We start from the raw sequence: 15,591 nt of genomic DNA, 5'->3' as shown, positions 1-15,591 counted from the left end.
TTATGCACATGTACCCTAGAACTTAAAGTTTAATAATAATTAAAAAATATATAAAAAAGAAAATATAGCATTCAAAAAAGCAAGAAAATCCGAAATTAAACAGACGCCTAACAAAAATATATGAGATATTAATGGAGGCAACTGTGTAAGTTTACTGATAGATTCTTGAAAAAAATTTCCAAATAAATGGAGGAGTATCCCATATTCATTGATGGAAAACATAATATTACAAAGATATCAATTCTGCTTAAATTATGTACAGATCTAGTGCCTTACCTGTAGCTGTCAAAATAACAATCAAGTTCGGGCTGCTGTGTTCTGTTCCCAAAATCAATTCTAAAAAACTATACAATGGGAAAATTAAAAAAAAAAAGTATTAGCAATAAAATCTAAACAACAAAACAGAAAAACAGACAAACAAACAAAAAAAAAGCAGCATGATACTGGTATAAAAATAGACACTTAGGTCAATGGAAGAGAATAAATAAAGAATACCTACCACTAACTTATCTTCAACAAAGTTGAAAATACATATACTTGAGAATCATACACTGGAAAAAAGATACCCTATCCAATAAATGATACTGGGAAAATTGCATAGTCCTATGCAGAAGAAAGAAACTAGACCAAAATTAAGAAAAATAGATCAAAGCCTTAAGTACAAAACCTGAAACTAGAAATACTCTAGAAGAATACCTAGGGAAACTCTTCTAGACATTGGCCTGTCAAACAATTTATGACTAATACCTCAAAAGCAAACCCAGCAAAAACAAAAATAGAGATATGGGACTTAATTAAACTAAAAAGCTTCATAACAGCAAAAGATATAATCAACAGAGTAAACAGATAACCTGCAGAATAGGAGAACACATTTAAAAACTATGCATCCAACAAAGGGCTAATATCCACAAGGAAGTCAACCAAGTAAATAAGAAAAAATAACCCCATTAAAAAGTGGACAAAGGCCATGAACAGACATTTTACAAAAGAAGACAGAGAAACATTAAAAAATGCTCAACATCAGTAATTACTGGAGAAATGCAAATTTAAACCACAATTAGATACCATCTTACACTAGTCATAATGACTGTTATTAAAACATCAAAAACAATAGATGTTAGCAAAAATGCAGATAAAAGGCAATGCTTATACTCTGACTGTGGGAATGCATGTAAATTAGAATGGTCTCTATGAAAAATAGTATGGACATTTCTCAAAACATTAAAAATAGGACTATGTTATTCAATCCAGCAATCCCACTAGTGGGTATCTACCAAAAGTAAGAAGAACAATAAAAGATTATATAGAAAGGACACTTGTACTCATATATTTATCACAGCACTGTTTACAATACTTAAGTCATAGAATAAAGCAAAGAGTTCATTATGAATGATTATATAAAGAAAATACTATAGAACAGTACTCAGCCATAAAAAGGAATGAAATAATGTATTTTGCAACAGCATGGATGGAAATGGGAGTCATTATCCTAAATGAAATAACAAGGAAACAGAAAGTAAAATACTGCAATTTCACGGCTCATAAATGAGAGCTGAACAACAGGAGTACACATGGACATAACAGAGTGGAATAAAAAACATTGGAGACTCCAAAAGGTGAAAGGTTGGTAGTGGGGTGAGGAATGAAAAATTACCTATCAGGTACAATGTACACTATTCAGGTGGTAGATATACTGTAAGACCAGACTTCACCACTATGCAATATATCCATGCAGCTAAATTGCATTTGTAGTCTCCAAAACTATAAACATAAAAACAAATAGAAAACAATATTGATATGTGCATGCAATATAGTATCAAAAAGTAATAAAGCAAAATAATTTGTGAGGAGGGTTAATATTGGTAGGTATTAATCCATTTTTTCACTGCTATAAAGTAATACCTTAAACTGGGTAATTTATAAAGAAAGAGATTTAATTGACTCATGGTTTTGCAGGCTGTATAGGAAGCATGTTGCTGGCATCTGCTTGGCTTCTGGGGAGGCCTCAGGAAGCTTAAAATTATGGCAGAAGGTGAAGAGGAAGCAGGCTTGCCTTATATGTCCAGAGGAGAAAGAAAGAGAGGGGGGAGGTGCCACATAGATTTAAACAACCAAATCTCAAGAGAACTCACTATCAGGATGACAGTACCAAGCGGGGATAGTGTCAAACCATTTGTGAGGACTCCACATGCATGATTAAATCACCTCCCATCAGGTCCTACCTCCAACAGTGGGGATCAGAATTCAACATGGGATTTGGTTGGGACATAGGTCCCAACTATATCATGATACATGTAAAGATCCTAAATAATCATAAGTAGTTTTATTTGGTCTTCCAGTCAATGCATGTTCTCTTGATGATGCAAAGAGTGGGAAGCAGAAAGCATGTTGTATTTCAGGGTTTCTTAAACCTTACTTCTTCAAGATCCTAGAGAAGAAGTAGCAAGGCATTGGAGATGTTAACCCTGAAAGAGACAATGAAAATTACCTACTTTATCCTCCAAATTTACTAATAAATAATGAAATTTAGAAATTTAAAAAGCTAGAAGCCTTTTTCCAATGCTTATACCTCATTTCATTCTAATTGCTTCAGCTATGTTGTCTACAGTAAAGTTAAAGAATCATAATAGTTTATATAAATGATTATATACATGTATATTATATATTTTAATGTATTAATTATTCTATAAAATGTCATTTCAACATTTATTGAGATATTATTTTTCTGCCTTAATCTATTAATATTATATTGTTTGTATAAACTTGGTGTAATAGAATTCCAATATGTTCTAAGTCTATATTGCCCTCATCTGTCCTTTTCTCATGTAACTAATATAAGCTAGATCTTAAGTCATTTGTTGACCCATTTTCACCATTCCTTCACTGTTGTGAATATTGCCTAATTTTAAAGCTCAGTATGAGCCATCCAACTACTGAGGCTTGTAGGCCCTAATATAATAGGTTTCAACGACATTTTCATCCATTACTTTTCAGCCATGATCCCTAATTTTGTTGGTATCTATAGCAGATCCTCATTCAAAACCTTCTTTTACACCTTCTGATTACCTGACTATCCTCCATTATCCTTTTAGCTCAATACTCCCTCAGTATTCCCATTCCAACATTGTGTCAGCCTCTCTAAGAATCCCATTTCTCGGCGGGGCACAGAGGCTCACGCCTGTAATCCCAGCACTTTGGGAGGCTGAGGCGGGAGGATCACCTGAAGTCAGGAGTTCGAGACCAGCCTGACTAACATGGAGAAACCCTGTCTCTACTAAAAATATGAAATTGGCTGGGCGTGGTGGCACATGCCTGTAGTCTCAGCTACTTGGGAGGCTGAGGCAGGAGAATTACTTGAACCTGGGAGGTGGAGGCTGAGATTGTGCCATTGCACTCCAGCCTGGGAAACAAGAGCGAAACTCCATCTCAAAACAAACAAAAAATCCTGTTTCTCAAAACTGCCATTCTGTAACTATTCATCCTTTCTCCAGTCAGTAACATCTCATGTTCTTGGTTTTTGTTGTTGTTGTTGTTTGTTTGTTTGTTTTTTCTGACCATCTTAGATTCCAAGATCCATCATTGTAACAAATATCTGCTTCTGATCAACCATAGGGTATTAGCCATTATATTTTTTGGTGAATTGAAAGTTAGATGAGGATTTTTGACTGTGCAGAAAGTTGTCACCCCTGACCCCCACATTGTTCAAGGGTCATTTGTAGAATATGAAGAAACTTTCTCATTTTCTTAGAAGTCTGTCTGCATATACATATTTTGTGCTTTTTCTTTTTTTTTTTTTTACCACCAATGATTGTTTCTGGCCCTATTACAGACCACACTTTTCCTCAAATGTGCTCTAGATCTCATAGGCGCTTGCCTACTCAAGGATTTGTACTTCCTCTTCATCAGCAATATTTCCTCTCTACTGAATTCTTTTATATCAACTTACATACATGCTGTTATAATTTCCAGCTTAAAACAAACAACTATTTAGAACACAAAATGGTGGCAAAATATTACCCTCACATTACTTTTTCTACATCTTCCCCTTATCCAATACTTGTTGTTTATTATAAAACTGTTTTGGAAGATTTGTCTCAACTCATAGAGTTTGTTTCCTCCGATACTATTTTCACTTTAACCCACTTCTTAACCTACTGATAATACTAAATTTACTCAGGTTAAAGTCGTCAACATCTTCTGTCTTTTCAAATGCAGTGATCTTTGTGTAATTCAATTTCTCTATGAAGCATTTGGCACTTTTGACCAATTCCCCCTTCTTGATATACTTTATTTTCACTCTATGACAATGCTGTCTCCTAATTATCTTTTTTAAAAAAATCACAGTCTTTTGTGGTTGTCATCTTCTATTCCTTTCCCTAATATCTGAAATTTCCATACCTCTAACCTTGCTTTCAGTTCATTTATTTTCCCTATTTGAACATTCTCCCTATGAACCTACTTCACTCTACAGGTGTTAAATTTCAACTGTATATGGATGACAACAACATGTAAATGTTAAATTTCCTCTTCCCTGAGCTCCAGCTTCACATGTTCAACTTTCAACTAGTCAACTCAAGATTAACAAGATCAATATGGAGCACTTATTTCTCAGTCTTCACAGAAACCTGCTCCTCCTAGTTTTTCCAAACTCAATGAATTTGTCTTCTATTGGAATTCACTTAAAATCACTCCCTTATAATCAGTAAGAGACACCAGCAATATGTAATTTTTTGTGGACCCTAAATAGTTCTGCCATTAGACTGCTTTCTCATCTGCCTTAATTATTATCAAGATGAATCACGGAGTGGTTGGTAGTGCTCATAGTTGTCACATAATCAATAAGAGTCCCTTAATTTAATTTTTACTGAATCATTTTTATATTCAGTCTACATATTCTGAACTTTAACAAGTATAAAATTCAATACACAATAGTAGGGTTGTTCTCCTCAACAAAGTCATCAAAGTTGTGGACAAGATGGTGCCATAGGAGATGTATCGTTTAAAGAAGAATAACCAGAGAATGGTGTGCTGAATGTATTCTGCTGGGAAATACTTGAAAACGAGACACACTTATAAAGCTAGTGAATTTTCCGTGGATATCAAGAAGATTCTTTCAAAGGCATAATAATTATGTATCCTTTACTTTGTTAATAACCTTTCACTGAGTTTCTACTATTTGCATCAGAGTGTGATAGTAAATTTGTTCTACCAGGGCTAAGTTTAATATTTGGTAACAATGACACATCAATGTAAAAGAAACTAGTTTACTAAAACATACTTAAATGAATTATTTTCTAGTAAAAGATACTAGCGGACATTAACCTGGAGGTGGAGGGGTGCTCGGTATGGAGGGAGTCATGTTTCTCTGGCTTCCTAAATAGAGATGTGCTGGGGTTGGTGGTAATGAAATTCTGCCTCCCAGAGTAACATCTTGCTAGGCTGTAGGAAGCAAAGAATAGGAGTTTAGCAAGTACCCTCTTATACCCCCATTATGTCACCATGAAACTCCAGCAAAATAACCTCATTTGTTTTAAAAAATCCCATTTATCAAGTCAGAATACTGGATCTCATTTTTGGATTTTAAATAGGATTTATTATGCCATCAGCATTATCTTGCTACATTGCTCAGTGGTTACATAATAATGACTAAGCATCCCATGTACACACTTGTATCAGGATTCTATAAAGATGATCTGTCTGCAGGCTTACATAAGCAATAATTTACAAGCCTAGAAGTAACTGATGGTGGCAGCTCTTGGCAAGGCTTTCCATAGTTTAACTCTTTAGAAATACATAGATAAACAATTAGAATACAGGTATTAAGTTAATGTCTAGCAAAAGAAATATTGAAAATCATGTATAGGAAATAGAAAACTTCTTTTGTAGATATATTCAAAATATGCTTATTCTCTTGATGTGGGTACTATGGGGTTCAGAATCATAGGTTATACTGTATAGCAGAAGGGAAAATTTTATCTCTAGATTAATAGAAGGTAGCAAAGCAAGTTTTGACTAGGGCTGTTTGTTTAAATTTAAACATATTTCACATCTAATGTATCTGCAAGTCTGAATTAGAAACTCACTGAACCTTGATTGCATGACTATAAAACTGATTTATTAATAGATATAAGAATCAATAACTCCATTTTACATAAGAACAAATAATGCTGTAAATTGCTGAATGCTATACTTTATGTTTGGCGATCTATCTCTCTGAAAACAGTCATATATCTAGATAGTACTTCTAAGTGCTGAAATTCACCATTTGATTATGGAATTAGTTGATAGTGGGAAAGACCAAAGAAGAAGACTTCTCAATTGAAAATACTTCAGATAATTTCTTCTGTATTTTTTATACAGTGAAATATCTGAAGTACCCAAACATTACAAAATATTTCACTTTTTCTATTTTTGTTTTCTAATAACAAAATACCTAGTAATGGATATCATAGTACCATCAACATTCAAGATTTTCATTTGTCAAGTTAAATAAGAATCCAGAAAAGTTTCTACGTACACACACACACACACAACATGTCTCATTTTCTCGCCCTCTGTCTCACAATATTGAAGGGAGTCAGAGAATCTGACATTTATGTCTTGGCAGAGTGAACCAAGGACTGGAATCCTATAGCCAACTCATGCATCATGATGAGTTAGCATCATGGGACTTTTGTTGTTAGAAAAAAAAAAACAGTCTATCACCAGATATGATTAATGAAGTTTTAAGATATGATATTCCAATAATCTCCTAATAGTAAGTACATCTATTTATATTACTATGATTTTCAATAAGAAAATATGTATTGAATTAATGTGAATTCCTTTTCACCATCTAAAGATAAAAATAACAGTTACACTACTTTGACATATTGGCAGAATAAATTATATCAAAAGAATCCTTAAATAAAATATCTTTACATTTGTAAAATGAACCGTACTTAACTACAGTGTTTTATTGCTTGAAGATCTTTCAAAATTCTGGGTTTTTTTTTAGCATTTTATGTAAAAATATTTTTATCAACAAAATTTGTTTGGTCTGTAGCTTTCTGTTTGTATGTTATCCTGTTTCTTTTTTCTTTTTCTTTTTTTTTTTTTTGATGTGCAGATTATGTTAGCTTCACAAAATTAAAATGTCTAGTACATAGGTAGTAACTAATCATTGCCGTATCTGTTCAGTATACAACTCTCTCTTCTGGACCACTTTTTGACTTTATTTATGAATTTTGACAACCATGTTTGGTTTATATCACGTATCTTTTGTCCATAACTTCTTGGACAGAGAGAGAGTAAGAGATCCAAAGTGTTCCATTAAGATTCTCTCTCCTGAAAACTTAAATATGGGATTTAAAGACATTAGTTGATATTCCTGGCCTCTTCAAATTAGGGCACATAAATTTAGGAGCTAAGATAGCCTTTGGAAGTCTCAACTATTGAGGTAGAATGTGCTGGTCTTCACTTGGCTGCCTAAAGAAAGACAATATTTTCCAACTTCTCCAGCTTCAGATGTGTCCATAGACTAAATTCTCACCATTAGAATGTGTTTGTTTTGGTTTTAAGACATTAGGTGAGCCCATGTCTCCATACACTGTAAGGTGCTGAAACAAACTACTTATAGTTCAGCCTGAATTGCGGACAATAATATCAGAGGCTACATAAAAATTAGAATTTTAAAAGAATCTGAGTCTTTCAATGATTGACAACATGAACTGTTCACTTTGGGACTTTTATATTTGAAAGAGGGGTGAAAGCCTTCTTCTTTTTAAGCTACTTTACTCTGGGTCTTTGAAAAATAGCTGCTGAGCCTTTCTCTTGAGTAGGCTGAGCATATGAAGTAAATATTATTAGGTAGAAAGAGAGTAAAAAATGAAGTGGACAGAGAGAGACATAGAAGCTAAAAGCATACAAATTCAAAGAGTCTAGGGTCTGAATGTTACAGTGCTTTTCTATAGTTAGTCTTTGTAGGTTATAATCAATTAATCCTTTACATTTAAGCTAGATTTAGTTTTCCTTCCAAACAAATCAGCTAACTGAGAATTTTTGCCAAAGCCGAAGATAGCAAGTAACATACCTCAGAGACACACCGGAAAGGTGAGTAGAGGGAGTAAAAATTCGTCTGTCTTGGCGTGTAAAACTGACTCCATATTTGCATCAACCAAGTCATTTTCTCTTACCTTTTGCATCCAGACGATATGCCCTAATAAAGCAACAGTTGGTGGGGCTTAAAAGCTAGATAATCAAAATGTGCTGATCAGACCATAAATAATCCATAGTAGGAAAGAATACAGCTAAAATCCGAAGTTCCTTAGCTGGAAATAGAAAGGGAAAAAAAACAGATCAATGCACTGAAACCACTGAGATCCCGATTAATTAGATTGATAATATTTATAACAATGATGGCAGTTTTCATACATAATTACTGGGAGCTAAGTAGTTTATATGCATTATTTTATGTAATTGTCACAAAAATTCAAAAAGTAATTTTTTTAAAATCAATTCTTGTATATATCTAAGTGAATTGAGGTCTAGAGTGTTAGTAAATTTTCCCAAAGTGTTGTAGATGGATTATATTCCAGTTCTGCTTTACACCACAACTATTACACTTTCAACCACTAGACTATATTGAACACTACCAAGAAATTAAATATGCTCCTTGCTGAATTTTGGTGGCTAAATTATCTGTTTCTATTTGTACCTGAGGTGCAGGTTGATTCCCTGTTTGAAAATAAATAAAACCTTAGAAATTTTCATAGGGATGATTATGAGAAGTGGTAGAAATATGAAACGATAGGCCCCAAAAAGTGTTTTGTAACTAAAATGAACTCTCAGTAGAGAATGTGAATTAATTCATACTTTATTATTGAAACATATTCTACCACTCTAGATATTACCAACTATCATGAAATATTAACTCTGGTCTAGCTAATTGTTTTTCACGTAGATCTCTAGACTTACGTTATTAAATATCACCAAAAATAATTGGCAAGTACCATGTGTATTTTAGCTCATAAGAAACCCAGATATTAATGAACACTCACTTTGTTTGATTCAAATCAAAAGATCAGAGAATCTTGGCTATTCATATTTTTACTGACCTTGTTTATGAGTACAATGGATGTCAGTACTAGCTGAACGCGATCTACAAACCCCTTTGTGTTATTGACCCTCTTCACTGACCTTAGAAAGATTTGGTTAGAGACTTTTTCAAACAGTTGTCAGAATCCCAAGAAACCAGATTTTCTGGCCAATGAAATTATACCCCAAAACAGTTGTGTTGATACAATGAGACTCATGAGAGTCACCTGCTCTATCACTTTTTACATTGTATATGTCTCCCAGTAGAATATAAATGGTCTCAACTAATGGTCAATGTGTGTTGCTATTCCAGGAGTTTTAGCCTTTCTAGCTTTTTGAATTGGAAATTGTTAACGCACTTTGGTTGTTTTTACTTCCCTTATATTTTGGGTATTGAGGTACAGCAGACTTATCAAAAATTCTCACAATTTACAACGCCAATTAAAAATCTGAAAAGATGGTTATAAAACAGGTACCCTGTATATCCTGTCTTAATAGGTTTAGGGTAGAGGTTACACACACACACACGCACACACACACATTTTTAAGTTTTCCAAGTGATTGTGATGCGTACCACAGTCTGATTACCAATTTAGATTATGGTGAATGCATGAATGGTGAGTAGTTCACAGCAGGCAGCAGGAATATATTTAAAGAAGATTAACTAAAGTAAATTCTAAAACAGGAGAAATGACCATGTTTAAATGCAGGAGATTGTGTATATTTATAGATAGTCAAGCATTTCTTGATATAATAGAGACAGTGATTATATCATTATAGTATTTATTATTTATGTAACTACATTGCTAGGTCTAATTGTCCATTATAAGCAAGATTTCCCTCAGATCATTGTGCCCTTCCTTTGAAAAGAATTTTTTGACTTGATTTTCAGGTCAGCACAGTTTCTTGATTTTCTTTCTTTCTCACTAGTGACTCCTTCTGTCTCCACAGAGTTTGCACACTGCGTATTCCCTCCATATTGACCAATCCAATGATCAGGCTTATATTATTCAATCCCACAATTCAAAGATGATTAGGCAGAGGTATTCACTAGACTCCAACTCAATCATTCTATCATACTCCTAGAAAGTGATCATTACATTTGAAATGGTCAATCTCTGCTAATGTTAATCAGAACCAAAAATTTACATTTCAGGCCTCATTTGACAATATGTCTAGTGATAGAATTTTGTGGTGGCCCCTTCTTCTTGAGTGACTGTGAATATAATGGATTTATCGCCAGTGATTATACATGAGAAAGGAGGAGGGATTTCTCAGATGTAGCTATGGTTCATGATCAATTGACTGTGAGTTAATCGAAAGGGTGATAATCCTGGGTGGACCTGGCCTAATCAAGTAAAGATCAAAAGGGACTTGGCCCTTCTTGACATAAGAATTTAGAAGAATGAGAGGGGCTCTCCTGCTGATGCTGAAACAGTTAGCTGTCTTTACTTCTAAAACCACAAGGAACTGAATTCCGCCAACAAACAATGAGCATGGAACAGAACCTTAAGCCTCAGATAATACTATTGCTCCAGCTGATACTGTGATTTTAGCCTTATAAGACCTGAAAAAGAATCCAGTTAGCCTGTATCTGTATCCAGACTCCTGACCCTGAATACACTGAAATAATAAGTTAATGTTGTTTCAAGCCCCTAAGCTTGTGGTAATTTGTTATGTAGCAATAGAAAACTCACACATTTTTGAAGCAGAGACAATCAAAACAGGCTAAAAAAAAGAAATTAGTTAAACTTAGAGACTCATAGAAAGACAGAGGAAACATGACTCTGATGACTTTTCAGTTCTTGATTCTAGTTTCTCATAAGATTTGTCTGCATTTTTTGACCACGTGATAGTGATAATTCTGACTAGTTCAAGCGCAGTGTCCTAAATTAAGCCAGCTTATATAGACTCCTGTTACTTGAAATTAAATGTCTTGACCAAGACCTCATAATTTTTTCTTTTGTACAAAAGGGATGGAAATTGCCTTTTGCTCCAAATGCTAAATGTATAAAACAGTGCTTCGTAAAGTTGGTGTGGGGAAGGAGAGTATGCAAATATTAATTTCTTGAATGACTTAATTTGTTATGTATTTTCTCACATGAAGAAGCTGGCCTGACATTCCCACAAGGTTTTTTGTTTGTTTGTTTGTTTGTTTTCAGTACTCAGTAGCTCCTATCCCATTCCATCCTTCAGAATAACTATAGTATTGTTCTGGCAAATAAAAAGGTAACAAAAACTTTCTCTATTTTCCATTTATCTATTATCAAAGTGTCTTAAAACAGTTTTGGTAGACAAATGTCTTATATTAAAGGAAGAAACATAAATTATAACAGATGATACACATACCCAATCGACATTATTCCAGCTCTCACCTTTCAAATTGCAGAAAGATTCTGCCAGAGAAATTCTGGTTTTTTTGTTGTTGTTTGTTTGTTTTTCGATGGAGTTTTGCTGTTGTTGCCCAGGCTGGAGTGCAATGGTGCTATCTCGGTCAACTGCAACCTCCACCTCCCAGATCCGAACAATTCTCCTGCCTCAGCCTTCCAAGTAGCTGGGATTATAGGTATATGCCTATAATTTTGTATTTACAGGTGTATGCCCAGCTAATTTTGTATTTTTAGTAGAGATGGGATTTCACCATGTTGGTCAGGCTGGTCTAGAACTTCTGACCTCAAGTGATCTACCCAACTCCTGACCTCAATTGATCCACCCACCTCAACCTCACAAAGTGCTGAGATTACAGGAATGAGCCACTGCTCCCAGCCTCAGAGAACGTTTCATTTAATTTTCTTGATCTAACTTACGATGGCTTACAACTCAGTTCTTGAGCTTCATTTCTCTTTCTATGTACACTCATTTGGTTATCACTTTCTCCTTCAAGTCTTTTAATATCATCAATTAAATGCTATTTGTATGCTATTCCTATAATATCCCATATAATGCTATCCCATATAATGTTATAGTATGCTATTCCTCCAAAACTCTTCAGAAATCTAGTTGGCTTTACCTTCAAAATAGATTCAGGATCTAGCCACTTGTCATCATTTCTGACAATCATTTCTGGCATCACTTCTGTATCTACCATCTTGTTCTAAACCACTAGTATCTCTCAACTAGTTACCTATAGTTACCTGTAATAGTTTCTTTACTGGTATATTTGTTTTCTCCTTTATTTCTCCTCCACTAAGGCTGTTTACAACAGAGGTCCGTATGAACAAAACCTAAGTCAGATTATGTCCTCCCTTTGCTTAGATTTTATTTCTGTTACTTCATTTTCTGGAGTAAAAGTCAATGTCCTTAAATGATCTCTAATTCCTAATGGTGGCGCCTGGTCTCCCATTAGTTTTCTACCTTTATTTCATATTACTGTCTATTATTATCCAGCCACACTGGCTTCTTTGTTCTTTTTCAAACAAGCTAAATATGCTTATTTTTTAGTCTTTGCCTGGACTATTTCCTTTTCCTGGAATGTTTCTCCTCCAGATAACCTCATAGACTACTTCTTCACTCCAAGTCTTTGCTTAAATATGATTCTCTCATTATAACCTATCCTGACCACTCATTACATTCAAATACCACCCATTGTCTTACTTTATGTTTGCATTGTTGATGACTTGAAAACGATAATATATTTTATGTATGTTTTATGTACATATTACATATATTATTTGTTCTATCTCTATTCAATTGGCTGTAACCTACAGCCTATTGAATAACAACAAGGACTTCTGTCTATTTTGTTTTCTATTTTATCCCCAATGTCTCTAATAGTTCTTGGCAATAGTTGCTGATAATAAATGTCTGAAACATGAATTAAAGCGCAGATAATTTTCTTTAAAACTTTTCTACACAGGAAAAAATATCAGTATGCAGTAAGAAAAATAAAATCTTTTCTAGGTGTTTCAAACAAATAAACTTTAATACATGAAATTAGTTTATAGATGACAAAAGAACTCAAGATCCAAAGAGGGGATAATTGGGCAACCTACAAACTAGAAACAGCAGGAAGCTCAAGAGGTTAATGGAAAAGGTAGATTATGCAATCCCAGAAGCTGGTCTCCCTAAAGAGAACCAGAACCATAGTGGCAGCAAGAGCTTAAAATAACTAGAATTAAAGTGGGAGGAGCAGCTCTGCAAAAGCTGGGACCCTGGAGAAGGTGCAACCAGTGCTGGAAACACTCTCTAACGCAGCACAAGAGAGGGAGAAATATTGTCCTTTCTCCCCACTTCCCAGTCTTCTGTGAGCATCTACCACTGGCTGAAATCACCTAAAGGAAGTTGGCAAGAGAGTCTGAGAAATGAAGTTCTCTACATTAGTGAACAGAGCAGGGTAAGCACAATTAATATATCTTGAAGAAAATAGGCTGCAGAAGCCATGAAAGTAAATTCCTTAGACTTCTTTCTGCAGAGGTCATAACTGATCAAAGACTCCACCTTCTGTGCTCTGAAATACAGCACTACGTTTCCATAGAGAATATGCTTCACATGAGCTGCTCCCAACAAATGACAGTGTGCAGCATGGATTCCATGGTAGGCCTGTTCCTAGGTGATGGGTGACTCTCCTGTTTGGTGACTTTGGCTGTGGACTTCCCATTGGCTTTGACAATACCTTCTTAGAACTTCACCATAGTCCATGTCTTTTATTACCCATTGCTTCTTATTCCTTTTTTCTCCAGTAATTAGGCTTCCATTGTCATCCAACTGGCTCCTCCAGTCTTCCTTGGCATGCTCCTCATGCTATTCCATGGTTGTGTACTAATGCATATCTTGCACATCTAATTCCATTTTGCTTTTCTGATTCTCAGAGCTCTAACACTCAGGCACACATGCAAATGAATAAATTTAAAGGACATACAACATACTAGAAGAATGTATTTTCAACATAAAATCAGAGAATATTAAATAAAACATAAACCTATAAACATGAAGATAGAAACAGTGAATTCACAGAATGAATATGAATGAAATACAAAATGACCAGAAAAAATGCAAAGTATTCGATTTTTCTTCATGAGGAAAATAATTACACTTAAAATGAAATACCATTTTTGAATGGTCAAAGTACAGAAAATGCTGATAATATTCAATAATGAATATGGCTTAGTTACTCTGTTATATTATGGCAGAAGGGTTAGAAATGTAATATTTCTATATGTAAATTTGGCAATAACTATTGTATTTGTCTGCTACAGCTGCCATAACAAAATACCACAGACTGTGTAGCTTAAAAATATATTTATTCGCTGGGCACGGTGCCTCACACCTGTAATTCCAGCACTTTGGTAGGCCGAGGTGGGCAGATAACGAGGTCAGGAGTTCGAGACCAGCCTGGTAAACATAATGAAACCCCGTTTCTACTAAAAATACAAAAAAATTATCTGGGCATGGTGGTGGGCACCTGTAATCCCAGCTACTCAGAAGGCAGAGGCAGGAGAATTGCTTGAACCCAGGAGGTGGAAGTTGTAGTGAGCCAAGATCACCCCATTGCACTCTAACCCAGGCGAGTGTGAGACTCCATCTTAATAATAATAATAATAATAATAACAATAAAAATTTATTTTCTTACAGTTCTTGAGGCTTGAAGTCTATAATCAAGGAATTAGTAGTTTTTTTGTTTTTTGTTTTTTTTTTTTCCTAAGGCTTCTCTCCTTGGCTTGCAGGTGGCTGCTTTCTTGTTGTGACCTCACATGGTAGCTCCTCAGCCTGTGAGTTGCCTGGTCTGTGTCCTAATCTCCTCTTCTAATAAGGGCAATAGTCATAATGGATTAGGGGCTCCCTCCTCCCACATGAACTATTCTTATCTTAATTGCCCCCTTAAAGGTCATTTCTCAAGATACAGTCACATTCTGTGGTACCGACGGTTTGGACTTCAGCACAATAATTTGGAGGATACACAATTCAACCCATAACAACTATCATATCCCAATATGAACATACCTTTTGTCTCAGGGACTCCACAGGAATGCACAGTTTGTAGTTCTTTTCCTTTAGGAAATAACCCCTCCTCCAAAACACCTAAATCTTTTACATCTGTGCTGTTTCATGCAGGCTAGATCCACGTTTTCTCATTCAGCCTTCCTTGACTCAAGTCTGGAGATAAGAATATTCCATCTCCTTATCCACAATAATTGCTTTCCATACTCTGGACATATATGACCCATAGTAGCCCAATCAGTATTCTTTGTGGATCTTTCCAAAATATTTGTTACACTCCTTTCTTTGGATGTAAGCTTGGATCACTAGATACTGTCTTCCCATTATGTTTAATGAATCCATCTCAGAATGAAACAAAACAGAGAAAAGCTGAGATATAGATAGACATTGCCTGATAACATTGTTTATCCCCTAAATATAACAGTTTTTGAATTACATGTACCTGTTAGTTTCTCAATTATTTTAGCTAATATATTGTTTTTGTTTAACTATTTAAATTGCACTTTTGTTTTGTGCAACGAGAGTCCTGACTTATACACACATGTACTCGGTTTTAATTCCAAAAGTGTTCATCAAAGT

Source organism: Colobus angolensis, unplaced genomic scaffold (genome assembly GCF_000951035.1).
Source record: "Colobus angolensis palliatus isolate OR3802 unplaced genomic scaffold, Cang.pa_1.0 Scaffold141, whole genome shotgun sequence".
Taxonomy (NCBI): Eukaryota; Metazoa; Chordata; class Mammalia; order Primates; family Cercopithecidae; genus Colobus; species Colobus angolensis.
The sequence above is the reverse complement of the archived record's forward strand: the minus strand, read 5'-3'. Positions refer to the sequence as shown.